This window comes from Panthera onca, chromosome B3 (genome assembly GCF_046562875.1).
Source record: "Panthera onca isolate mPanOnc1 chromosome B3, mPanOnc1 haplotype 2, whole genome shotgun sequence".
In the NCBI taxonomy this organism is placed as follows: domain Eukaryota; kingdom Metazoa; phylum Chordata; class Mammalia; order Carnivora; family Felidae; genus Panthera; species Panthera onca.
The window spans coordinates 108,188,925-108,215,996 of NC_138344.1; the positions used below are offsets into that span (position 1 = coordinate 108,188,925).

Sequence of the window (27,072 nt, forward strand, 5' to 3'; positions counted from 1 at the left end):
AAAAATATATTCACTGTGTATCAGGTAATATTAGACAACAAAACACACATTACTGGTAAATGAAATTTCATACCATACATGCTGTTCTATTAAAAACAAATACTAGTAATGCACTGCAGAAATAAGGTTATTTTTTTTTTTTTTTTGATGTCTGATCTTATTTATTTGTTACTCTTAGACAAATCTCCTTTCTGTCTGAACTCAGAAGCTCTCAGAGAAGACAGCGTCTGTCTCTTGGCAATCTGTTCCTGGTGTTTTTCTTTGGCCTCCTTCAGTCTGTTGGCCACAGGTTTAGTATATTCTGCAGCCTCTTCCTTACTTTTCTTAGTGCACTGCTTCCTCCAAGCAGTATGCCGACGTTTGTTTTGGAGGACACGTGGAGTAACAAGACGCTGAATCTTGGGTGCTTTGGTTCTAGGTTTTTTACTTTCAATTGATGCAAAGTTACTTTCGGATTTTTCCATCTCTCCCTCCTCCACCTTCTCTATTTTTCTTTATGTTTTCTATTTTTTGTGTGTGAAAACTTGCATCTTCTATTCTGGCACATACTATAATTGTAGAGATGTGATTTAAAAAATATCAGCTACCTCCAGTCTACCTCCAGATTGTGCGTGGGGATGTTCTCCTGCCTGTGGACATAGGAGCATCTTTGTCCCAGACCTTCAGCCATCAGAGCCCTTTTATTCTGGAGGAGTTGTAAAGAACATAGACTTTGTTCAAAAAAGAATATGGACATTTATTTTTACCCTGGAAGCGCTGTGACTTGCGCTCAGGCATAGCTACTCCAGTCAGGAAGGACGGGCAACAGCTGGGTCGGTGCTGAGTGGCCTGCAGCATTTGCTTGTAGTCGAGATAAATTTGCCCCTCAATCCCAAATTTTTCCTGAATGGATTAACAGGAAAGCCAGTGATGGTGAAACTCAAGTGGGGAATGGAGTACAAAAGCTATCTGGTATCTGCAGATGGCTATATGAACATGCAGCTTGCAAACAGAGAAGAATATACAGATGGAGCATTGTCTGGTCATTTGGGTGAAGTTTTAATAAGGTGTAATGTTCTTTAATTCAGGGGTGTTGAAGAGGAAGAAGATGGGGAAATGAGAGAATAGCATCTTATGTGGTGAATTTATATGTATGTCCAGACAATAAACATGTTTTAAAAAAAAAGAATATGGACTTTGAAGTCACCTAGGCATTATTGAAACTGTTTCTGAAGTAAATCAGCCAAATATCCTTAGAAAGCCTCTCAATCTATTGAACTCACTTATTTTAAAAACTGGGTTAATAATATGACCTTATATGGTTTTGTGAGGAGCTAAAAGGGTAATTCTCATGAACAACCCAGCACTGCACCCAGGCATATTATAGACAACCATGATGGTTTCCTTCATATCTTCTATGAAAAATGCCTCACTGTATGAAGTACCTATGCCTTCTAAAGCAGCCCATGCCCTGCTTATTAATTTGCTTGGGCTGCCATAAAAAAGCAGTGCAGACTGGGTAGCTTACATGACAGAATTTTTTTTTTTCAAGTTAGTTAACATACAGTGTAGTTTTTGCTTCAGGAGTAGAACCCAGTGATTCATCTCTTACATAGGACACCCAGAGCTCATCCTGAAAAATGCTCTCCTTAATGCCTCTCACTTATTTAACGCAGCCCCCACCCCCCAAACCTTCCCCACCCCACTCCCCAGCAACCCTCAGTTTGATCTCTGTATTTGAAAGTCTCTTAGTGGTATTATAAACATTGGGAGGCAAACCATATCAACAATAGCCAAATTATGGAAAGAGCCCAAATGTCCATCGACTGATAAATGGATAAAGATGATATAGTGTGTGTATATATGTATGTATATGTGTATATAGTGTATATAATGGATAAATATGATATAGTGTGTGTGTGTATATATATATGTATGTATATGTGTATACACACACACACACACACACACACACACACGCACACACAATGGAATACCACTCAGTGATGAAAATTGAGATCTTGCCATTTGCAACAACATGGATGGAACTGGAACGTATTATGCTAAGCAAAATAAGTTAGAGAAAGATATCACATGAAATCACTCATATGTGGAATTTGAGAAACTCAACAGATGAACATTAGGGGAAGGGAAGGAAAACAAATTTATTTACAATTTTGAAAGCCAGAAGTCCAAGGTGTCAGTTTGGTTCCTTCTGAGGCTTTTCTCCTTGGCTTGTATATGGCTGTCTTCACACAGTCTTAACTCTGCCTGTTATGTGTATCCAAATGTCCTCTTGTAAAGACAGTAGTCATATGGGATTAGGGCTTACTCTAATCACCTCATTTTAACTTAATTGCCTCTTTAAAGACCCTACCTCCAGATACAATTACATTCTAAAATACTGGAGGTTTGGATGAAGATATTAATTTTTGTTGGGACACAATTCAGTCCATGCCCTGCCCTCTTCACTTTGGATTTTTAAGGTTTATTTATTTTGAGAGAGAGAGCACATGTAAGAGAGTGCTAGTTGGGGAGGGGCAGAGGAGAGACAATATCCCAAGCTGTCACCATAGAGCTCATCGCGGGATCAATCTCACCAAATGTGAGATCATGACCTGAGCCGAAATTAAGAGTTGGATGCTTAACTGACTGAGTCACCCAGGTGCCCTCACTTTAGATTTTAGAGACGTGTTGCAAGGAGAAGCTCTGTTGAGATCCCAGCCAAGTTTACATGGACAATACTTCACCTTTACTATTATCTACATTGTTTCACCCTGTATGTTTGAAATGTATTGGCAGTAGTTGCAAATGCATACACATAGAAAAAAGGTAAAAGGGAGTTGACATGTTTGGTGAGTATGCTCTTGAATATGCTATTAATTCTTTCACTCACACATTGAATGGGTTTGTCCACACACATCAATTGAGCGTTCACCATATCCCAGGCATTGCTATAGGCCTTGGGAGGTGAGAAGAACACATTGTGTTTGCCTTTGGGAGCTTAAGAGAGGAAGGGAGGGAGTCAGAGAAACAGGAATTCTGAAAATTTCAAGACAATACAGTAGTGCCAAAGGTAGATAAGCATAGGATATTACATTAAATAACAACGGTATGATTCTAATATTAGAAATGCGATTGGAAATTTCCTATGTAGAGTGAGGCTGAGAGATAAGGGTTAGGGTTTTAGAACTACAGTTTAGCTACCTCTTACCTACATCCTAAAGTAGATCTGACCTAGAGTACTAGCTTGATTATTGGGAGAATAAAAGTCTGAAGTTTATCCACTCTGGAAATTGAACTAATCTTTCTGCTTAGGTATATAATTGACCCTATTTATAATGGCATGGTTCTCTTAGAACTTTAGATGCAGGATATTAAATTCATGAATTCGTGTATCAAATACTAAAGTATGAAAATACCCCAAAACACTAAATACAAATACTGAAAAAGTGGTAAGGATTTCAGGAGATAAGGAATAGCAAGAGTGCTGGAACCTGGGAATAATAAAGGCAGTATTGAATGTTGCATTCCAAATCATAGTTTTGATTTCATGAGTTTTAGGTGGGAGGAATAGTGAAAGGATCTGGTCGAGGGGTATCAGGTAGTAAAGCAATCATGGGTTGTCTTTGGGGGAGCACTAGGAAAGAGCAGCTCATATGAATGACCCAAAAGAGTGAACTACAGTGCTTTTATATCATAAGGGGGAGTATTGCAGAAACCAGGAACAAGGATGTGTGTGGATATTTGTAGGGGAAGGAGTAGGTGCTTTCCTATGGCCAGTGTCCTCAGTAGCTTCTATGAAGATGGTGGGTTAAGGATTAATTTTATTTATCTATGTATTTATTTATGTATTTATTTTAGTGAGCATTAGAGTTACATTTTATTTCTTATATGTAATTTATTGTCAAATTGGTTTCCATACAATACCCAGTGCTCATCCCAACAGGTGCCCTCCTCAATGCCCATCACCCACTTTCCCCTCTTCCCCACCCCCCATCAACCCTCAGTTTGTTCTCAGTATTTAAGAGTCTCTTATGGTTTGCCTCCTACCCTCTCTGTAACTTCCCCTTCCAATGCCCTCCCCCTTGGTCTTCTGGTGAGTTTCTCAGGATCCACATATGAATGAAAACATATGGTATCTGTCTTTCTCTGCCTGACTTATTTCACTTAGCATAACAGTCTCCAGTTTCATCCACATTGCTGCAAGTGGCCAGATTTCATTCTTTCTCATTGCCAAATAGTATTCCATTGTATATATAAGCCACATCTTCTTTATCCATTGGTCGGTTGATGGACATTTAGGCTCTTTCCATAATTTGGCTATTGTTGAAAGTGCTGCTATAAACATTGGGGTACAGGGGCGCCTGGGTGGTTCAATCGATTGAACTTCTGACTTCAGCTCAGGTCATGATCTCACGGTTAGTGGGTTTGAGCCCCGCATTGGGCCCTGTTCTGACAGCGCAGAGCCTGGAGTCTTCTTCCAATTCTGTGTCTCCCTCTCTCTCTGCCCCTCCCCCGCTCATGCTCTGTCTCTGTCTCTCAACAATTAAAAAAAAACCCAAAACATTGGGGTACAAAGGGCACCTGTCATCAGCACTCTTGTATCCCTTGGGTAAATTCCTAGCAGTGCTATTGCTGGGTCATAGGGTAGATCTATTTTTAACTTTTTGAGGAACCTCCACACTGTTTTCTAGAGTGGCTGCACCGGTTTGCATTCCCACCAACAGCGCAAGAGTGTTCCATTTTCTCCATATCCTCTCCAGCATCTATAGTCTCCTGATTTGTTCATTTTAGCCACTCTGACTGGTGTGAGGTGGTATCTCAGTGTGGTTTTGATTTGTATTTCCCTGAAGAGGAGTGACGTTGAGCATCTTGTCATGTGCCTGTTGGCCATCTGGATGTCTTCTTTAGAAAAGTGTCTATTCATGTCTTCTGTCCATTTCTTCACTGGATTATTTGTTTTTCAGGTGTGGAGTTTGGTAAGTTCTTTATAGATTTTGGATACTAGCCCTTTGTCCAATATGTCGTTTGCAAATATCTTTTCCCATTCCATGGGTTGCCTTTTAGTTTTGTTGATTGTTTCCTTTGCTGTGCAGAAGCTATGAAGCCAGCATTACTTTGATTCCCAAACCAGACAGAGATCCAGCAAAAAAGGGAACTACAGGCCAATATCCCTGATGAATATGGATGCAAAAATTCTCAACAAGATGCTAGCAAATCGAATTCAATAGCATATAAAAAGAATTATTCACCATGATCAAGTGGGATTCATTCCTGGGCTGCAGGGCTGGTTCGATATTCACAAATCAGTCTATGATACATCACATTAAGAAAAGAAAAGATAAGAACCATATGATCCTGTCAATTGATGCAGAAAAAGCATTTGATAAAATTCAGCATCCTTTCTTAATAAAAACCCTCAAGAAAGTCGGGATAGAAGGAACATACTTAAAGATCATAAAAGCCATTTATGAAAAGCCCACAGCTAACATCATCCTCAAGAGGGAAAAACTGAGAGCTTTCCCCCTGAGATCAGGAACACGACAGGGATGTCCACTCTCACCGCTGTTGTTTAACATAGTGTTGGAAGTTCTAGCATCAGCAATCAGACAACAAAAGTAAATCAAAGGCATCAAAATTGGCAAAGATAAAGTCAAGCTTTCACTTTTTGTAGATCACATGATATTATACATGGAAAACCGGATAGACTCCACCAAAAGTCTGCTAGAACTGATACATGAATTCAGCAGAGTCGCAGGGTACAAAATTAATGTACAGAAATCAGTTGCATTCTTATACACTAAGGAAAATTGGGAAGGTAAAGAAATTTCCTATACACTTCTTAGCCCCCAATATACATAGCCTCCCCCCATTATCAGCATCATTCACCGGAGTGTTATATTTGTCAACTGACAAAACCTACGTTGATGCATCATTATCACCCAGAATCCATACTTTATATTGGGGTTCGTTCCTGGTGGTGTATATTCTTTGTGTTTGGACAAATGTGTAATTATATGTATCCACCATTATAGTACCATACAGAGTAGTTTCAGTGCCCTAAAAATCCTCTGTGTTCCACCTATTCATCCTTTTCTCACTAACCCTTGCCAACCCTTGATCTTCTTACTGTCGTCATAGTTTTGCCTTTTCGAGGATGTCAGATAGTTGGAATCTTATGGTGTGTAACTTTTAAAGACTGTGTTCTATCAGTAATGTGCGTTTAAGATTTCTCTACCTTTTCATAGCTTGATAGCTCATTTCTTTTTAGCTGAATAACATTCTGTTTCCTGAATGTACCACAGATTATTCATTCACCTACTGAAAGATGCCTTGGTTGCTTCCAAGTTTTGGAAGTTATGAATAAAACTACAAACATCCATGTGCAGGTTTTCATGCAAACATTAAGTCTTTAGCTCTGTTGGGTAAATAACAAGGAGCATGATTACTGGATTATATGATAAAAATATGTTTAGTTTTGGGGTTCCTGGATGGCTCAGTCATAAGAGCGTGTGACTCTTGATCTCAGGGTCCTGAGTTCGAGCCCCATTTTGAGTGTAGAGATTAAACAAATAAAGAGAAACTTTGATAAAAGTATGTTTAGTTTTTAAGATGCTGTCAAACTTTCTTCCAAAGTGGCTGGACCATTGTGCATCCCGCCAACCGTATAGAGCATTCCTCTTGCTCCACACCCTCACCAGCCTTTGGTGGTGTCAGTGCTCTGGATTTTGGATGATAGGAGTATAGTATCTCATGGTTTTAATTTGCATTTCTCTGACAACATGTGATGTGTAGCATCTTTTTAGTTGCTTATTTGCCATCAGAAATCAATTTTGATTGAGTTTGTGAAAGCTCCGATTTGTCATGTTGTAGAAAAGAGGCTGCCAGTCATTTCTTCTGAGCCCCGGAAAGCTATGAGGAATTGTGGACGTCCCTGGAAGCAGTAGTAATTTTCAAACACCACAATTATCAGTGAGTAATTGTTATCTGTAAAGCCAGCTGTAGTTTTCTCCAGCTGAAAATGTCCTTAATCACCTTTTGAATCGATCTATTCCTGAGTGACAGCCAGACATGCCTAGGTTTGCTCTTTACCTTTTACAGAAAGTCCCAGATAGGAAAATCAGTTTCTATTTTAGTGCAGGATCTGGGAACAGGCAGACCTATAGGAGAATAGATGGGGGTGGTCAGGGGTGAGAAGGGATCTGACTGACTTTCTACATAATTCAGTTACTATGAGCATTGAGTTTTATTCCTGTGCAAAGGCATGAACACTGCTTTTGGTTTAATCATGATACTCTGAAGCTGACTGGTTGTTTGCAAAATATTTTGAGCACCTTGGAAAAGTGGCATCATTTGTATATAAAATATTACTAAATGTGCTTTTTGCCAAATAATTCAGAGAAAGGTTCAGCTGACTTTCTTTGCTTTTCTGATTTAGAAGCTTTTTCTTCAAAGTAGAAGTAATGATTCTTTTGCTTAAATGTAGCTCTGGGCACAGTTACAAATTTTCAGCATGTTTTTGGCTTCTAATAATTTACATCAACTATTCAGTAATTTGGCATTTTTGTTGATTCTTTTTCTAAGGCAAAATGTTACTTGTTAAATGTTGCTCCTGCTGGTAGTAAAATGTGGTTACTTTGAATAATGTTTCTGCTACTGTAGGTAAAAGGAAAATAATTTTGCTGATATCTAAGTAGATGGGGGAGGGGAGAAAGATGACATATATTTTAATAAATATCGAATATACACAGGAAACAAAGAGTTAGAATTATATTTCTTAACAGTGGAAATGTTGTGTATCCTGTTTGTACCTGTACCTGATAACAGTGCTTAATAGCATTAATATTCAGTTTATATTCTGCACCATAAGCTACAGGCCATAGCATCCTCTCCTTCCTCTTTCCCTCCCTCCACTTTCCCTCCCTCCTTTCCTTCCAGTGAGTGCCAGTTATGTGCCAGACTAATATTGGTATCCTTCAGGAAAATTCTTGCTGTTATTAAAAGCTACATATGATTTTCTGTTTTAAAAATAGGGCAACTCAGATTTCATAGTTTAATCATTTGACTGGGGTTAATAGTTATTGAACAGTTACTGTGCATCACTCTGAATATTCTAAAGAAATAAGATATTTCAGGGGCGCCTGGGTGGCTCAGTCGGTTGAGCGGCCGACTTCGGCTCAGGTCACGATCTCACGGTCCGTGAGTTCGAGCCCCGCGTCGGGCTCTGTGCTGACAGCCTGGAGCCTGTTTCGGATTCTGTGTCTCCCTCTCTCTGACCCTCCCCCGTTCATGCTCTGTCTCTCTCTGTCTCAAAAATAAATAAACGTTAAAAAAAAAAAATTTAAAAAAAAAAAAGAAATAAGATATTTCATAGACTGATATTAAGGAGATTTATAACCTTAATGGGGAGACATAAAAATGTCATAAATCTATAAAGAAATCCAGTGTTGGGTGGATAAGTACAGAAAAAGCAACAGAATATAGAAGACTTAACTCCTCTATTCCTATGATTCTGCAAAGGATAAAAATATTTGATTTCTTATTTCAGGATTCAGGTGGTAGTTCTTGCTTATTTCAAGATAATATATTTTTAAAAACATTTTTATTTCTGCACTCACACAAGCTTTCTGTGGTCTAATTTAGGAGAACCAGGATCTGTGCATTTTAGAAGGCAAGGCGTTCAGAATAAACACAACAACAAACAACTGTCCAGCTTTGAGACAAGAAGTGTCACAGGCAGGATGATTTGTTTGTCAAAAGAGTCATCCAGAGAGTGGAGATACTGTAAGAGCTCAGAGCGGAGCTGGACACAGCACTGCGACCTGTCAGTGGGAGATGAGAATTTTCGTGATCCTCAGAGAATAGCTATTGTAGGAACCAGTGCAAAGGAGTGGGGAAAACTTTCATGTACGATAAATGTTATCAGCAGAGTTGACCAAGGTTAGTACCTTAGCCATATGGGGGAAAATGATTTCTGGTAAAGGTGAGGTGGGAGAAGATGAAGTAGCAGGTGAGGGCCACATTGAGACGGGCCTTCAACTGAAGCAGGGAGTTTAGCAGTTTCTTAGCAAACAGTGGGAGTCTAGGGAGAGTCATCTTTCACTAGCTTGAGATCCCACCCAAACTTTTTCTCTTTTCGTTCTTGGATGAGATGCAAAGATGGAGGGATTGGGAGACACTGTGAACAGATCTGGAGATCAAGTCTAGGGTGCTTCTTCACTTGGTGATGGATGGATTGATTTATTTGATCAGTACCAGACAATCTGAATGATGATGATGAGAGGTGAGTGACCAGCCACAAAGTGCAGGGACTTCATAATAAGGATTTTGTTGTCATTGTTCATAGCAGGGTTAAAATAACAGCTACCTTTTCAATCTTACGTCTTCGTGGTTCAAAAGATGCCAGTACAGTGTATTTCTCAGACTGTGGCTATTTGTAGGCAACACACAGTTTTCATTGTTTTAGGATACTTCATGTTTTACTATGTCCTTTGACAGAGTAGCACAATGAGGCTAGGGAGAAGAGCCAAAGATTCTGTCTTTCTCTAAATCTGTGCACGAGGTTCATTGGCTCTAAGAAGATGGAATTCTCCACCAACCTCTCCCAGTTTATGGACAAGCCCACAATTCACCACTCTCTGACACTGAAGCCAAGAGGAGCCAACAAAGATAGGAGGAGCCATGTGTCTAGGAATTGATCTACCTCAAGATGATTCGTGACTATGTCAGTTTATTCACTCTACTTATTCATGTGTGGGCCATTGGTTTATGGCTAGGTTTCATATAAGTATGTCATGGCTAGGCTTTTTCCTAAATATTAATGGGGGACTTGTGATTCAGTACTTCAAAACAGTTATTTAAGATACAACTACTAAGTATAGACTCTATCGTTGGAAATTTTAATGTGCATTAAAATTCCCTCCCTAATGAAGTGGAGAAGAGACAGAAGATGAGAATGACTTATGAGAAATCTTGAAAAAGCACTGCAGAGAGAGAGACTTTTACAGTGTAGTTCCAGGGATGAGTGTTGGCTGGCTGTAAGCATTCCATGGTCTTATGGCATTCATCTTTGAATCCCTAGAATACAGCCCGGATATTTGGTAGAGTCACACTGGATGTCTGTTGAACTAAAGTAATATGACAGCTATGGGAGTTAGGCTAGCAAGGCTGAAAATTGTTGCTCAGGAGGCTCTCTGCACAGGGTAAGCACTGACGAATGCACAAAATATCCTAAATCAGGGTTCTAACTGAGAGGTAGAAATGTTGCCATAGTAATTGAATACTGGTGAGTGTTTGCTTCCCTTTAGCCTAAAAGCTAAAACATGGAGTGCACGTGATTTCTAAACGGATGAAATTTGTGCCCAACTAAGTATACTACCAAATAAAAGGCTATTTAATTCACTGCGTCTTTCATGCTTCCTGAATTATTCCTTCACCCTACTTTCCATATCTCCGCTTCTCCCTCAGAAGTAACAGCTGTGGAGACCAGCAGTTGTGATGCCAACCTCTGTAGTCCTGGCAGTTGGCTAGTGCATCATTGGGCTGGTGGGAGGTGGAAACCATGACCATGAACAACTCTGCGTTTGCGGGAGAGAATGCATCTGGAACCAGTCACTTCTCGTGACCATCAGTGTCCTCATTTACTTTAGGTTTGGAGGGCATTTTGAGTCTAAAGCACATCATTGCCTGAATATCTTTTTGACTTGACTTTGGAGTAAAACAGGAGAGTGGTAATTTAGAAAATTTCTGAATTAATACTTCAGAAGTATTGAGCTGATGAGAATTATGGAGAGACAATCATATGTGATCCAGTGAAAAGGTGGCTTATTGACAATATCTCTGTATAACCTAGGACTAAAATGCCCCAGATGGGAGGAGTGGTCCCTCTACACAAACTGGCAGAAATTAGAGATGATGGAGGTAGTTTCTAGGGTTTTTATGTTCACAAGTTCTCTCCATCTAGATTTTCAGTAGAGAAATAATGTGCTTGTATTCCCTTTACAATTTCCTCCATCTCCTTTACTGTTTCCTTTGTATTCCTGTCCTTTTTTTGTTAAACATTCTGTGACCTTTTCAGTTAAAGTCTCCATATAAGTATGATGTGCATCCTATCCATTCACTTTCTCTAGAATAACTGTAAAATGATGAACAACACAGCAACTCATGGGCTATTACCCTAAGTAGAGTATCTAAACAGCAACGTCTCTTGGCCCCACCTCCCCTTTTCTGCAAACCTTAGGGGCTTTACCAACTTTAGAATAACATCACACATTGAACTTTTTTATAAAGTGATTCCCAAGGTCAAAGTCGTTTAGGCTGCTCCTTTACCATAGCAATTGTCTAGACTCCATCCAAGAGATGCCAGGAAGAAGGAATCAGAAGAGAGGCTCTTGATCTTTGTCCTTACCTTTGAAGATAGATAAATTCATTTGTCTCTAACTTGGTATAAATTGATGGGGAATAGTGCAGAGGAAAGCCTATAGATTCTGAGTTGAGATGCCTTAGACAGAAAATTCCCCCAAATAAAATGATCTGAATTGATTTTAATTTCTCAGAATTGGTATATTGGTTTGCTAGGGTTGCCATAATGAAATACCAGACATGGGGTGGCTTAAACAGTGGAAATTTGTTTTCTCCTGGTTCTGGAGGCTGGAAGTCCAAGATCAAGATGTCAGAACATTTGGTTTCTATTGAGGCCTCTGTCCTTGTCTTGTAGACAGCTACTTTCTTGCTGTGTCCCTAAAAGGATACCAATCAGAATAAAGCCCAATCCTTGTGACTTCATTTAACCTTAATTACTACTCTAAAGGTCTGTATTTCAAGTACAGTCACATTCTAAGGTACTGGGGGATTAGGGCTTCAATTTGTGAATTTGGGGAGACACAATTCTTTAACAGTTGGCTATACACAATTTGCCATGCTCACAACTTAGAGTAAACAGTGAGGGAAACCATCAAACCACATTGTTTCCAGATATTGATACTTATTTACTATTGTTGTGTTTCTCCAAATAAAAGAGCCCTTACTCATTGTAAATTCATCCTGAACTGTAAATATATAGTTCATTAAAAAAAACCTCATTATAATTTTATAAAGAACCAGGCAATGTTTTTTTCTTACGTGCCATCCCACTTAAATTCTAAGTGCTTCTTGCAAACTGACCTCCTTTCACACTGATGTAAAATTCTCAGCTATGAAATGGGGCAGCTAAAAGCCTTTAACTTGTCCTAAGTCCCACAATGCCTAACCTGTAAGGAGATTGTCAAACAAATGAGCGTAGACCTAGAGGAAATTGACCCAACCCTAACAAAAACAAAAAACAAACCCCATTAGATCTTTCAATGAAATGGATGTATACGTTGTTTTTCTAAGCTATTAAAAATTATTGACATTAGGCATGCCAGATATTGGTAACTTTAGTCAAAAATAATGTCAGTCAGTTACTATTGAAGCTTTTATAGGTTGATAGAGAACATAAAATATATTTCTAAGTCTGAAGTACGTTTTTCAGTAAAATTATTTTTCACAGATTTCTTCTAACAAGGGTGGCCTTAACTACCAGGTAGTAATAGTTAAACACGTTTATGCTTCAGTGTATTTATTTGTTATCCATTAATTGTTATTTCCCAAGTCTGTTTACTTGGAATTTGTTCCTATTTGTACTGTGTATTTTTTGCCATATTTGAATACTGTTTATCATTCAAATAATGTTTCAAAACACTGAGCTGTGATACCTGGTTATTGAACACCTGTTTTCTGGAATGCAGCTGGTGATAGGAAGTGACAGCTCATTGTCTTTGCAGATAGTAGAGTCTCTTCATCTTTCCCATTCAGATGACTCAGTGTTCATTGTGAAAACAATGAAGAGGATACTAGACTTATTTCAGCAACTCTAGGGATATGGTCCTTTGAATTCTAGATTGTCAAGTCCCTTACTTGAATATGTATAATGAGATAATTCAAGCAATATATTCTAATTTAATTTTAACTCAGCATTCAGGGTTTGCTATTCATGAAATACATAACCTGATTTTTAAAAAAAAATCAATGAATTTGATGATATCTTGAAACCTTATTTCATTCTCTCTGGAGTTGTCATGGCAACAGAGAAACCAGGGTGCTATGGGGGAGATGTGATTTCAGACTTCTGCTGTAGTTATTCCTGTGTCTAGTCCAGAGAGGATAATGTGATGGCTGCTTTATTCAAAAAATTACATTTATTATGCATTATGCTAGTATAGCAGTCATGGAGAACTCAGATTCTATAAGATCACTGGCCTTGCCACTTTACCTAGTAAGGTGGGTTCAGGTTTTCTTTGTCCTATTTACATTTCTGTTTTGTGACTGGTAGGATATTTTTGATATGTATAGTATCCAGTTAAGGGTATTGGATCTTAAAACAAACAGGATGGAGAATACAGAATTGAAACAATTGAATTTACTAAAGGGTTAAGTGAAACACCTGAATTACAAACTTTCTGCGTAAATATGAAGTTAGCTTTGATTACAGATCCTGCCCCACAGATGATCTAGGCAGCTCACTGTCTTATCCCATATTGTTGAGACCCCTGAGCCTGCCTGGTAGTGGCTTTCTGTCCACTTACATAATATGACAGGTTTCCCATTCGGCATGCAAATCCTCATGATACCTTTTTTTTTTTTTTTTTTTTTCTTGCTCTTTGATTTTCTTTGTCCTTTTCTCCCTTCTACTTCCCTTCCTCCATTTATTTCCCTCTCCTTTTCTGGCCCACTGACCCTCTGACCCCCTTCCTTACTTCCTTCTTTCTTCAGATGCTTTATCTTTTACATTCACTGCACTGAATTTACCTACCACCCTGTATTGCCTCCAACTCCAAGCTCATTCCACTTTGCTAAATAGACTCAATTAGCTTCTCTCTGTTCCCACCTCTCTCCCCTCCCCTCCCTTCCTTCCTCACTGAACTCAACCCTATAGGTTTATATGTCCAGCAGCTAATTACTTTGTAGTGCCAGGTCTGTGCTCAGAGTAGATGGAGTCCTTGTGGAATTTGGTGAAAAGCCTCAATATACGCTGCACAATTGTATGCAAAAGCTGAAGTCAGAGCACTAGAAAAAATGAAACCCCCAGGGGTTAGCAGAAATCATGAAGAAGGTTTTAGTTATTATGGAGAATTGGCAGCACTCTGAGCCAGTCATATCTAGATTTCCAAGGGTGAGGGAACTCTGACGTGTTTATTATATACATGTAAGACAGAAACAAGCAAGCATTTAAACACATTATAAACAGATATATACTAGGGAAGCAAAAGATGGGCTTATGAATGCATCTTTGCAATATGTATACCACATTAAAAATTTCTTTATTCAGCTCAAAACTGAAATAGTTACTACATTGATTTCTTAAGGGCATTTTCCCCCATTAAAGGTTAATTTGGAGTCCAGAACCATTGCAGATTGGGACAGGAAAAAAAAATGGAAACATTTTCTTGGTAGGTGATAATGCTTAGTGTTCACAGATCAAGGTCCAGATATAAGACATTAAAAGAAGTCATACTTTCAGATTACAAGAGTGACAGGCATGTCTGTATCACCATACTAGGCATTATTTGGAAGAATTTATCCTCTTGTTTCTCGATTTAAATAAACCATAGTCCATTGTTAACTCTCTTAACTACTGAAGAAGCCTTGTGTATTTAATGGCTGCCTGATATATACTTATAGTGGAGCACTTGGACATTATGCCACAGTAGATTTAGATATTATTTAGGTAATTCGTACTTAAAAATGCACTGAACAGTAAAGACATTTTCATTGAAAACAGACAATATGAAAAATTTAAGATGATTAAAAGGCTTTAATTAATGATAAATTCAACCCTCTGCTGGCATAATTAGGTCTGAGCTTTAGACACACTGAAAATGTCAGCTTTCCCAGTTGGCACTTCTATAATCATAATGGCTTTTCACGATTAAAAGAATTAAAGCCACTTCCAAAATAAAAGCACTTCATTCTTAATTCAACCTTGGTTTGCTGGAATGGAATAATGGACAGTGGCCTTAGTTCTACACTCAGTTTATATGAAAATGGGTGAGGAATCACTAGAAGCTTTACTAATGTTTGCCCAAAGAAGTCTGTTAATCAGTATAGAACCAAAAATAGAAGCAAGAGGATGAATGTTTGATGAAGGTGGTATTGAAATTGTGGGCCTCACTATGTTGGTTGGGAAGGCAAAGTCTCCCTTTTTTCCTTGTCTTCCCTGCTCTTCTACACACCAAAGCCTCAAGATATATGGAGTACTGAGCAGGTGCAAGCTATAGCAAGCATTAAGTGTGGTACGCACATTCCCATCCAAATATCTAATAAACATTTCACAATTAATTTGTCCCAAACTGAAATTAACCTCCAAATTTGTACCAATGTCTTCCCCATTTCAGTTGATGCCAACTCCATCTACTCAAGCCAAAAACACTGGAATTATCCTTGACTCCTCTCAATCTCTCTTACCCTACATCTAGTCTATCAGTAAATAGTACCAGTTCTATCTTCAAGATATATCCAGAATCAAATAATCTTTGCTGTGACTGTCCTAGTTGAAACACAACAAATTCTCCCTTCTGCGTATCTTTTCTTCTTATAGTCTATTTTTTTTTTAATTTTTTAACGTTTTATTTATTTTTGAGACAGGGAGAGACAGAGCATGAACAGGGTAGGGTCAGAGAGAGGGAGACACAGAATCTGAAACAGGCTCCAGGCTCTGAGCTGTCAGCACAGAGCCCGACGCGGGGCTCAAACTCACGGACCGCGAGATCATGACCTGAGCCGAAGTCGGACGCTTAACTGACTGAGCCACCCAGGCGCCCCTCCTATAGTCTATTTTCAAGAGCATCCAGAACAATGTTTTTTTTTTTCTAATTTTTAATTTCAACATAATGTCAGATTTATAGAAACTCTACAAGAATAGTACAAAGGTTTCCTTTAAATCCTTCATCTAGATCCCCCAAATATAAACTTTTTCTCATTTACTGTTTTTGGTTAAATGTTGCTACATTCTCTTCTGTAAAGGCACACTATTCTACATTTTTACCCCTGTGGGGCCCCAATCAGGGCCTGGTGCTTGTTTTACGTGCAGCAGTTTCTTGTTTGCTTTTTGTTCTTCTATGGAAATTTATTTAAGCTTTCTATTACTAATGGGGTCATTTTCATAAACTATATGTTCCTCAAAAAAATAAAAAAAAACCTATTTCATACAAGTTTTCAAATTTGTCTCTCCATAACCTTGCAAATAGTGTGTTGTTTTTTTGAATTTTTACCAATCTGTTTGGTGAGAAATGATATCTCAGAATTGTATTAATTTGAATTCTATTAATATAAGTAAGATTGAATGCCTTTCTATGTGTTTAAGGGCTTTAAAAAATGTTTGGATTGTTTTTTTGTGTTTTTCATTCATTTTACTATCAGGATTTTGGTCCGTTTTTTTTTTTCCCTCCAGAATTTTTTAAGAATTCCATATTAATGTTATTGGCTCTTTATTTGTGATATATAAATGTTTTTCTCTAGTATTCTGTCTTATGACTTTGTGGTGTGTTTTGTTTTGGCCTTGCTGAAGTTTTAAGTTTTTATGTAGTCAAATTTAACAGTTTTTGCATTTTCTCTGGATCTTGAGTTACAGCTAGAAAGACCTTTCCCCACCTCCAAGATTTTATAAAAATTCATTCATTTTTTTTCTTGTTCTTTTGTGGTTTCATTTTTTTTAATATTTATATTCCTGAACCACTTGGAGTTTATTTTTCTGTACGAAATGAGGTATAGATCTAATTTTGATGTTTACCCAAATATCAGTTATCTCAGCGCCAGTTATTAAAATATCAATTCTTGCCCCAGTGACTTGAGATGTTACCTCCATCATACATTAAAATATTCACTTTGGTGTGTATCTGGACTTGTAATCTTTTCCCACTGGACTGCCTATATGCCCATGTACCAGTACTGCTCTATTTTAACTATAAAGGTGTTATAGTATGTTGTAATGTCTGCCAGGGCTTGTTTCCTAGTAGCTCTCTTTTATAGTATTTCCTGGATATTCCACATAAAATTTGAATTAACATGTTTAAATCTATTAAAAAGCTTACTAATATTTTCTTGGGGGTTGCATTAAATTTATACCTTATGAAGAACTGATAATCTATAAGATGTTGAGCCACATTATTCAAGATGTAAGAATGTCTTTCCATTTGTTCAAGTCTAATATTATATCTCAGGAATGTTAAGTTTTCTGTGTATAAATTTAGTACATTTCCTATTTATTTCTAGGTGTCTTATTTCCTTTTTGCTATTATAAATGAGACTTTCTTTGTCATTATATGCTCTGATTACCTTTTGTGTTTCTGAAAGCATGTTTGGTGTCTGCATGTTAATTTTATGTTCTGAGTTTTTTGAGTTACCTTTGTCATTGACTATCTGGGTATATGATTATATAGTCTGCAAATAATAAATTTCTTTTTTTTCCCCCAACTCTTATGCCTCATAGTGTTTTCTCTCATCTGATTGCATTGGCCTCTGGAAAATTTTAAATAGTACTGTACTTTGTGGATATCCACTTATGTTCTCAATACTCATTTTAAGAACAGGGTGAGTTCTGTTTAGTTGAGTGATTTTTACCAAAAACACGTTTTAAAATTTGTTAAAGAATTTCTCCACTTATGGAAACAAAGTGGTTTGGAAGTATTAGTATGAAGTCTTATTTCCTGAAATTGAGCCAACTTTACATTTGGAATAAATCTTACTTGGTCATGGAGTATTGTTTTCATATTACCATGCTGGATTCTGTTGGCTAAAAGCTTTGTTCTTATTCCATAAAAAGAATTGGATCATTTTCCTTTATTTTCAGTGTTCTGGAACTTATTGTGGAATGTTGGTACTATCTGGTCATTAAATATTTTGCAGAACTCCCCTATGAAACCATCAGGGCCTGGTGTTTATTTTGTTTGTAGCTATTTCTTATTTGCTTTTTTTCTTCTATGGAAATTGGTCTGTTTACCTCTTCTATCACTAATGGAATCATTTTCATAGACTGTAAGTCCCTAAAAAAATGCATTTCATACAGATTTTCAAATTTATTTCTCTAAAGCGCTCTCCTATTATTTTAAAGCATTTCTTCTATTTTAATGGTTATTTCCCTTGCAATTTCATATTTTGTATTTATATTTTCTCCCTATATTTTTCTGAATTAAGTTAACTATTGACTCATGTGTTTTTTTCTTTGTTAGAGATTTTGCTTTATTAGTTACATCTTCTGATTTTCTATCCTGTACCTTATTAGTTTTTACTTTTATCTTTAGTATTTCCTTCTTTGTGTGTTCCTTTGGTTTACTTCATTTTTTTCTTTCTTGTTTTTTAGGATAAGAATTTAATTAGATTATTTTAATTCTTTTTATTGATAAGTGTTTCAGACTCTGAACTTTTCTCTTTTCTCTCTTAAATATATTCCACAGAATTTGCTAGGTGGTGTTTTTATTATTTTATTTTATTTTATTTTTTTACTCCAAGGACAATTTTAATGACAATGTAAAATACAAATATGTTATATTAATTTTTATTTGTAGTGACAAAACTCAAACTTTCTACAGAGCCCTTAGTGGATCCATATGTAGTTGATAAATATCCACATCCAAAACCTGATTCATTTTTTAAGTTTACTTTTATGTATTTATTTTTTTAAATTTTTTAATATGAAATTTATTGTCAAATTGGTTTCCATACAACACCCAGTGCTCATCCCAAAAAGTGCCCTCCTCAATACCCATCACCCACCCTCTCCTCCCTCCCACCCCCCATCTACCCTCAGTTTGTTCTCAGTTTTTAAAAGTCTGTTATGCTTTGGCTCTGTCCTCTCTAACCTCTTTTTTTTTTTTTTTTCTTCCCTTCCCCCATGGACTTCTGTTAAGTTTCTCAGGATCCACATAAGAGTGAAAACATATGCTAATGGATTGGAAGAATAAATATTGTTAAAATGTCAGTACTACCCAAAGCTATCTACACATTCAATGAAATCTCAAAATTGCACCAGCATTCTCAAAGCTAGAGCAAGCAATCCTAAAATTTGTATGGTACCACAGAAGGCCACGAATAGCCAAAGTAATTTTGAAGAAGACCACCAAAGCAGGAGGCATCACAATCCCAGATTTAGCCTCTACTACAAAGCTGTAATCATCAAGACAGCATGGTATTGGCACAAAAACAGACACATAGACCAATGGAATAGAATAGAAACCCCAGAACTAGACCCACAAAAGTATGGCCAACTAATGTTTTTATTATTTTAAAAGAAATTCTGTAATTTTGTTTTTAGTGTCCCTTTCATCTAAGAGTTGCTTAATATAAGATTTAAAGTTTTTTATTTCCAAAATAATAAACTTTTTCCCCCTCGTTCTATGTATAATTTCTAACTTTATAGTAGTATGATCACAGAGGGTTGCTGGTAATATTTCTCCTTTATGGAACTTACTGATGTCTGCTTTGTGATTGAATATATGATCAACTTTTGTGAATGTGCTTTGTGCCCCTGGGAAGGTGTATTCTCTATTATCAAATCATAAAATTTGATATAAGTAGTATTTATCTTGTTGATTATGTGGTTTAAGTTTTTATATCCTTACCTCCTTTTTGCCCACCTGATTGTCTGATACTGAGAGTGGTATCTTAATGTACCCTTTGGAAAGAAGTCACCATGTGCATATGTGTAGTGTGCCCATGAAGTAGAGTTATGCGTGTCTTCCTTTAGGGTGACATATTTACATCAATTATTTGGAATTCTGCACAGAAAGTATATTATCCCCCACTTATTTATTCATGCAGTCCTTTATTTACATTGTTGTAGATTCATGGATTCTTGTATTTTGGTTTATAATCCAAAACTAAATTTATTTTGTTGCTCATATTGTTTCAAGTTGAGACATTGGGAGTGTCCTAGTTGGTTCCTATGTCCTTTGACATACTCTTATTCTATATTTTATTTTTTAGCACTTTTTTGGCACTGCAATCCTCTCCAAGTTAACTTTGTATATTTATTGGAAAATGGAGAAGATACTGGAAATCAAGATGTAGGCACTGGGTGTACTCATTGCTACTGAGAGTCATTGCTTCTAGACCCTCTCAGCTGACAGAACAGGGAAATATGTGTGTGTACTAACCTGTGAGTATAACATATCTGTAATTATTTAATCATATATGTATAGTAAGTGGAACATGAGTTCATACTGAGATCTCCAATTCTAACTACTGCATAGATAAATCTAACATTCTTCCCTTGCTTATCTTGTTACTTTTCACTGTAACAGTGCGAAATCTGGCTTCTGTATCCATTTGTTTAATTGTTTAGGTCCAGTGTGTGTGACTAATGGGTTCAGAATTATTAACCTGTAGCTCCATGCGAAATAACTTTATTAACTAGAATATCATACTTATGTGCAGTTTTTTTTTTTTTTTAACTTCATTTTGACAGAGCCCATTTCTTTCTTAGTGGTAGTAAGGTCAGAACCTTTTATCCCCACCCCTTTCAGTGAAGTAGTTTCATACATTTGTAATGTAATTGGATTGATTGTTCACATCTAAGTTACATCCTGAGACTCCCTACTTCCTAAATTATTTTTTTAATATTTGTATTATGATTCACTCTCTTGTGCTGTGATTTCTTTGGACTTTGACTAGCACACAGTGTACCATTGCAGTGTCCTACAGAATAGTTTTACCAACCTAAAAAATTGCCTGCATTTCATCTAGCTGATGCACTCCCTCCTCCTCAACCACTGGAAACCACTGATGTGTTTATCAGGTTTTTTGTTTAGTTTTCTCATTATGTCCTATAATTGTAATCATAATGTACATAGCCTTTTCAGACTGGCTTCTTTCACTTGGCTATATGCATTTAAGACCCATCCATGTATTTGTATGATTTGGCAGCTCAGTATTTTTAATTGTCATAAAATATTCCATTGTATAGATATACCAAAATTCACTCACCCATTGAAGGACATCTTAGTTATTTCATCTTTTGGCACTTAGGAAAAAACTTCTGTAGACGTTTGTGTGCAGATTTTTGTGTAGACGTAAGTTTTCAGATCAGTTGGGTAAATATATAGGAATATGTGTGCTGGATCATATGATAAGGGTATGTTTGGCTTTGTAGGAAACTGCTAAACTTTCTTCCAAAATGGCTGCATACTTGGCATTATCTTATTGGTTAGATTCTGTATTAAGATGCTAATAAAAGTGATGATCAATGTATACCTTTGTTTTCTTAATTTTAAAGTTAATATTCTTGAATCTAATGTAGGCTGCTTTTGGTTACACCTTATGAGATTAAAAATATTCCTTATTATCCCTAGTTTCCTGATAGATTTTTTTCCAAAGCAAGTATTTTATTTGATACTTCTATTTAAATGGCCATGTGGAGTTTTCCTTTCATCTGTTAATCTGGTGAATTACATTTATACATTTTTTTTCTAATATTAAAGTGCCCTGTGTAATAGCTGCTTCTTATGGATGTACTGTTTCTGTTCTCCTCCACATCACCCAAATTCATATTGAAATCTTATGCCCCAGTGTAAAAATATTAGCAAATGGGGGTCTTTGGGAGGTAATTAGGATTAGATGAAGTCACTAGGGGAGGATATTCATCATGAATGGGATTAGTGCCCATGGGATTCAAATCATGAGAGAGCTTGCTTCTACTTTGCTCTTTTTTGCCATGTGAAGATACAATGAGAAGTTGGCAGTCTGCAACCTGGAACAGGGATTTCACCAGAAGCTGACTGTGCTGGCACCCTGATCTTTAAATTTTAGCTTCCATAACTGTGAGAAATAAATTTCTGTTGTTTATAAGCCATGCACTTAGAAATATGGATGGTAAGGTCCATTCTGATGAGTTCTCAGACAAAAATGAGTATGTTGTTGGAAACTAGAGGAAAGGCAGTATTTGTTATAAAGTAGCAAAGAACTTGGCTGCATTGTTTGTGTCCTAGTGCTTTGTGGAAGGTGGAACTTGGAAGCAATGAAATTGTGTATCTACCTGAGGAGATTTCTAAACAAAATGTTGAAGGAATGGTGTACCTCCTGATTGTTTGCAGTGAAATACAAGAGGACAGAAATGACTTGAAAAAACAATTTTAAGCAAAAAGGTACCAGACCGTGGGGCGCCTGGGTGGCTCAGTCGGTTGAGCGGCCGACTTCGGCTCAGGTCATGATCTCACGGTCCGTGAGTTCGAGCCCCGCGTCGGGCTCTGTGCTGACAGCTCAGGGCCTGGAGCCTGTTTCAGATTCTGTGTCTCCCTCTCTCTGACCCTCCCCCATTCATGCTCTGTCTCTCTCTGTCTCAAAAATAAATAAACGTTAAAAAAAAAAAAAAGTACCAGATCTTAAAAATTTGGACAATTCTTATCCATACTGCAAAAGGAGAAGGCATGTTTGAGAGAACACTAAGGTATGGTCAACCATCCATGACATTAGTATGGATGTGTGAACCATGGACTTAGCCATCCCAGCAAGACAATGGCCTTTTTTGAACTGAAGAGGAAGGAAATGGGAAGAAATGATGACAGGCTGTGAGATTGCTTATATTTTACAGGACAGAATCATAGAGTGATTTAGCTTCAAATGTTTGTTACTCTTCAAAATAGGGGAAGAATGACCTGAATATGAATTAAAGACTATCTGGGCTGCCTATTTGGTTTCAAATTGGGGAACCATTAGCTTGTTTTCAACAGACCATTTGACCTCTTCCCAAAGCTATAGGGGCAGAGCTGACCAAAGTGGTGGAGACAGGCCCTCCAGGCAGAGAGACCTGGGAGCACAGGTTCTCCTCAGTATTTCTGCAAGAGCAGGAAGCCCCAGAGGGTCCAGAAGCAGAACATCAAAGAGGATTATTCTTGAGTCTTTAGGTCTAATGTAGTTTGCCCTGCTAAGTTTTGGACTTGCTTGACATCTGTCACTTCTTCCTTATTTCTCCCTTTTAGAATGAGAATTTGTATCCTGTGCCTGTCTTGCCATTGTATTTTAAAATACATAACCTGTGGGGTGCCTGGGTGGCTCAGTCAGTTGAACATCTGACTTCGGCTCAGGTCATGATCTCGTGGTTTGTGGGTTCGAGCCCCGCGTTGGGCTCTGTGCTGACAGCTCAGAGCCTGGAGCCTGCTTCAGATTCTATGTCTCCTTCTCTCTCTGCCCCTCCCCCATTTGTTCTCTCTCTCTGTCTATAAAAAATAAATAAATGAAAAAAAAATATGTAACTTGTGTTGGTTTCATAGATTTTTCTCATGTTACCAATTCAGTCATTCATCACATTCTGTAGGTTCTTTATTCACCATGTCTTGAAGCTGTCCCTAACTTGATCCCACGGTTATTCTGATTCAGGCTTCCATTATCTCTGAGATGAAGTATTATAATACAGTGGTCTTATTATCACTTATTTTCTCCTGCTGTACTTGTTCTGATGTCCAGATATTCTGGATGAATTGATGGGGGCTCAGTGTGAACAATTCTGAGAGTTAAAACCTCCAAAAAGATCCAGTCATAGGGGGTACCTCACAGTGCTATGATATTTGTTTGCCTCCAGGGATTAAACCATTTCCCCATTTGCCTCCAGGAATTAAACCATTTTTTAAATATCAAAAAAAATCTTGTGATTTTTGGCAGGGGGAAGGGCAAAGAAAACAAGAAATATGGTAGGTGTTACTCCAAATCATATCCATAATCACTTTGAATGTTAATGGTCTAAATGAACCAAATAAAATACAGGAATTGTCAGAGTGGGTCAGAAAACAAGACCCAGCTCTATGTTGTCTACAAGAAACTCACTTTAAATATAAAGACACATTTAAGGATGCCTGGGTGGCTCAGTCAGTTAAGCATCCAACTTCAGCTCAGGTCATGATCTCACTGCTCGTAAGTTTGAGCCCCACATTGGGCTCTGTGTGGGACAGCTCAGAGCCTGGAGCCTGTTTAGGATTCTGTGTCTCCCTCTCTCTGTCCCACTATTGAGTTTCTTCAAAAATGAAATAATTACAAGTCTAACAAAATATGTAGAAGATTTATATGAGGAAACTACAAAACTCTGATGAAAGAAATAAAAGAACTAAGTAAATGGGGAGATGGTCCATGTTCATGAATAAGAAGTCTTAATATTGAGAAGATTTTGCTCTCACCTTGATGTGTAGCTTCAATGCAATCCCAGTTGAAATCCTAGCAGTTTACTTTGTGGATAACAACAAACTGATTCTGAAGTTTATGTGAATAGACAAAAGACTCGAAATAGCCAACATGATACTAAAGGAGAGGAACAAAGTTGGAGGACTGATACTATCCAACCTTAAGAATTATAAGGCCAGAAATAGGTCATAAATACCGTCAGCTGATATTGGCAAAAGAGCAAAGGCAATACAATAGAACAAAGATAGTCTTTTAAACAAATGGTGCTGAAATAACTGGACATCCATGTGCAAAAAAAAAAAAAACAAAAAACAAAAACTATAAACAGACCTTGCATCCTTCACAAAAACTAACTCAAAATGGATTACAAATTTAACTGTAAAATGCAAAAGAATAAAGCTCCTTGAAGACATTATGCAAAATATACAAAGGATTCTTAAAATTCAACTTAAAAAAAAAACACACCAAAATCCAGTGAGAGATGGTCCAAGATCTTAACAGATACCTAACCAAGGAAAATATACAAATGTTAAATGAGCGTATGAAAAGATGATCCACATCCTTTGTCATCAGAGAAATGCAAATTAAAACAATGAGATACTAATGCATATATTTTAGAATGGCCAAAATCTGAACTACAACATCAAATGCCAGCAAGAATGGGTAGCAACAGGAATTCTCATTCATGACTAGTGCGTATACAAAATGGTACAGACTTTAGAATTTAATTCAATGGTTGCTTACAAAACTAATCATACACTTTATGATTCACAATCAAGTTTCTTGGTATATATGCAAAGGAATTGAAAAGCTATGACCATACATAAATATGCACAAGGGTATTTATAGTAGCTTCATAATTGCCAAAACTTGGAAGCAATCACAGTGTTTAATAGGTGAGTGGACAAATAAACTGTCATACATCCAGACAATGGAATATAACTCCATATTAAAAGGAAATGAACTATCAAGCTATGAAGATATAGAGGAGACTTAAATGCATGTTACTAGGAAGCCAACCTGGAAAGGCTACATCCTGTATGATTCCATCCATGTGACATTGAGAGAGGTAAGGAGAAGGCAAGGAGAGTTATCGCTTCCTCTTTTTAAAGGCCACCAATCAGGTGGGATTAGGACCCTACCCTTATGACCTGATCTAATGTTAACTACCTTCTAAAAGTTCTCTAAGTATAGCCACATTGGGATTATGCAACATATGAATTTTTGGAAGGACACTGTTACATAGCAGCCTATAAAGGTCAACTTAATTGAGTCCCTGCCTGCTTCTCTGACCTCATCTTTTGCCACTTTCTCCTCTACTCACCACAGCCCACTACTGGGCTTTTGTTTCTGCTCCTTGAGCCAGGGTCATTGTTGCATCAGTCTTTCATTTGCCTGTCACTTGGCCTGGAATACTCCCCTCCCAGAGTTTATCATCTTTCATTGATCAGCCCAAGATGTATTCCTCATATAACATTGCCCTTACTACTCTAGTGACTATTTTTTGTTTTATTTGTTTCCCATTTTATTTTCTCTTTCCTACTTTTACGGAATTTTACACTTTCAGACATGATGATCTTCATATTCTATTTTTCCACCAATTTTGACAGCTAGGATTCAGGAGGCAGATCCAGGAGTTAGGAAGTGGGGCACAAAGAAACTAGTGCTATGAGGTATTTATACCAGAGAAGGTGGCGGCAGCTGCATACAATCTGAAGAGGTAACAATACCAGATGTTCTCGCAGCATTATCCAAAATAATATGAAAGTTATGAAAGTTGCACCTGGTGGAAGCAGTAGCTGTGAGGTCTCCATCAGACTGATTCCAGAGTGTGATTAGGGACATCGTTATTCACTTGCTAGCTTATTAGCCTGATGTAGCCCATGCTGAGATTCTGAGAGCTATTTAATATCTGTTAATAAATTCTCCCTCAGTTTAAAATCAACTCAATTTCTATAATTTGTAGTTAAGAAGTCTGATATGCCACCTTTCCAAAATACTTCCCTTCCATTTACTCTTTTAAATAATAGTTTTCAAAACTTACCTCATATTAGTCACAGTGCAAAGCATTTGACATGCACTATTTCAATTAATTCCTTTAAGACAAGTACCGAATTATTCTCTTAACCACTCACTGTATGATATTTTCAAGACCTATATATGATCAACATTCATGTGCTCATAGTATCTAATATGATTTGCACTGAATGGGTCCTCGACAGGTGTTGACGATGTACTAAAAAAATGGAGAGAAACTTTTTCTTAGTCTGCTTAGGCTGCCATAACCATACCACAGACTGGGTGCTTAACAACATAAATATATTTGATCACATTTCTAGAGGCTGAAAGTCTGAAATCAGGGTGCCAGCATGGTTGGATTCTGATGAGATCTCTTTTCCTGGCTTGTAGGTAACAGCTGCCTTCTGGCTGTGTCCTCACATGGTAGAAAGAGCAAGCAAGTACTCATTGGTGTCCATTCTTATAAGAGCACACTAATTCCATTACACCTGGACCCCACACTCAGGACTTAAGTTACTTCCAAAAGGCCTCGTCTCCACGTACCATCATCACACTTCAGGGAAGGACTTCAATGTATGAATTTTGAGGGGACGCAGACATTCAGTCCATAACAGATAAATACATGGACATCTTGCAACTGTTACCTTTGGGTAAAGGAAGGTAGCCTATGAGCTGGGACACAAGATGGAGTACAAGTGAGGGAGTCTTCTCTAAGGAGAGATAGTTTGGGAAAGTGTAAGAATAATAATATGGCTGCTTTGCTTCAACAGCTGTAAAAGCTTACATATTAATAGAACTACACAACAAAAAATGATCTCAGCCTTATTTCTGTTACTCAGATTAATGAGGTAAATTTGGTTGCCTAAGGATTACCTACAGAAATAATGCTCT

The 27,072-nt window shown here is 37.4% G+C and overlaps 1 long non-coding RNA gene and 1 pseudogene across 1 annotated transcript in view; both read left to right on the forward strand.

Annotated features, from left to right (window-relative positions):
- The first annotated feature begins 617 nt into the window (after positions 1-617).
- Positions 618-1,107, forward strand: LOC132669766 (small nuclear ribonucleoprotein F pseudogene; annotated as a pseudogene).
- A 16,813-nt stretch (positions 1,108-17,920) lies between these two features.
- LOC144616528 (uncharacterized) overlaps positions 17,921-27,072 on the forward strand; it is a 35,195-nt gene continuing 26,043 nt past the window's right edge. Inside the window, exons 1-2 of the long non-coding RNA XR_013555891.2 lie at positions 17,921-18,033; positions 19,981-20,152. This is a non-coding gene — a long non-coding RNA (uncharacterized LOC144616528). The remainder of the gene's footprint in view (positions 18,034-19,980; positions 20,153-27,072) is intronic.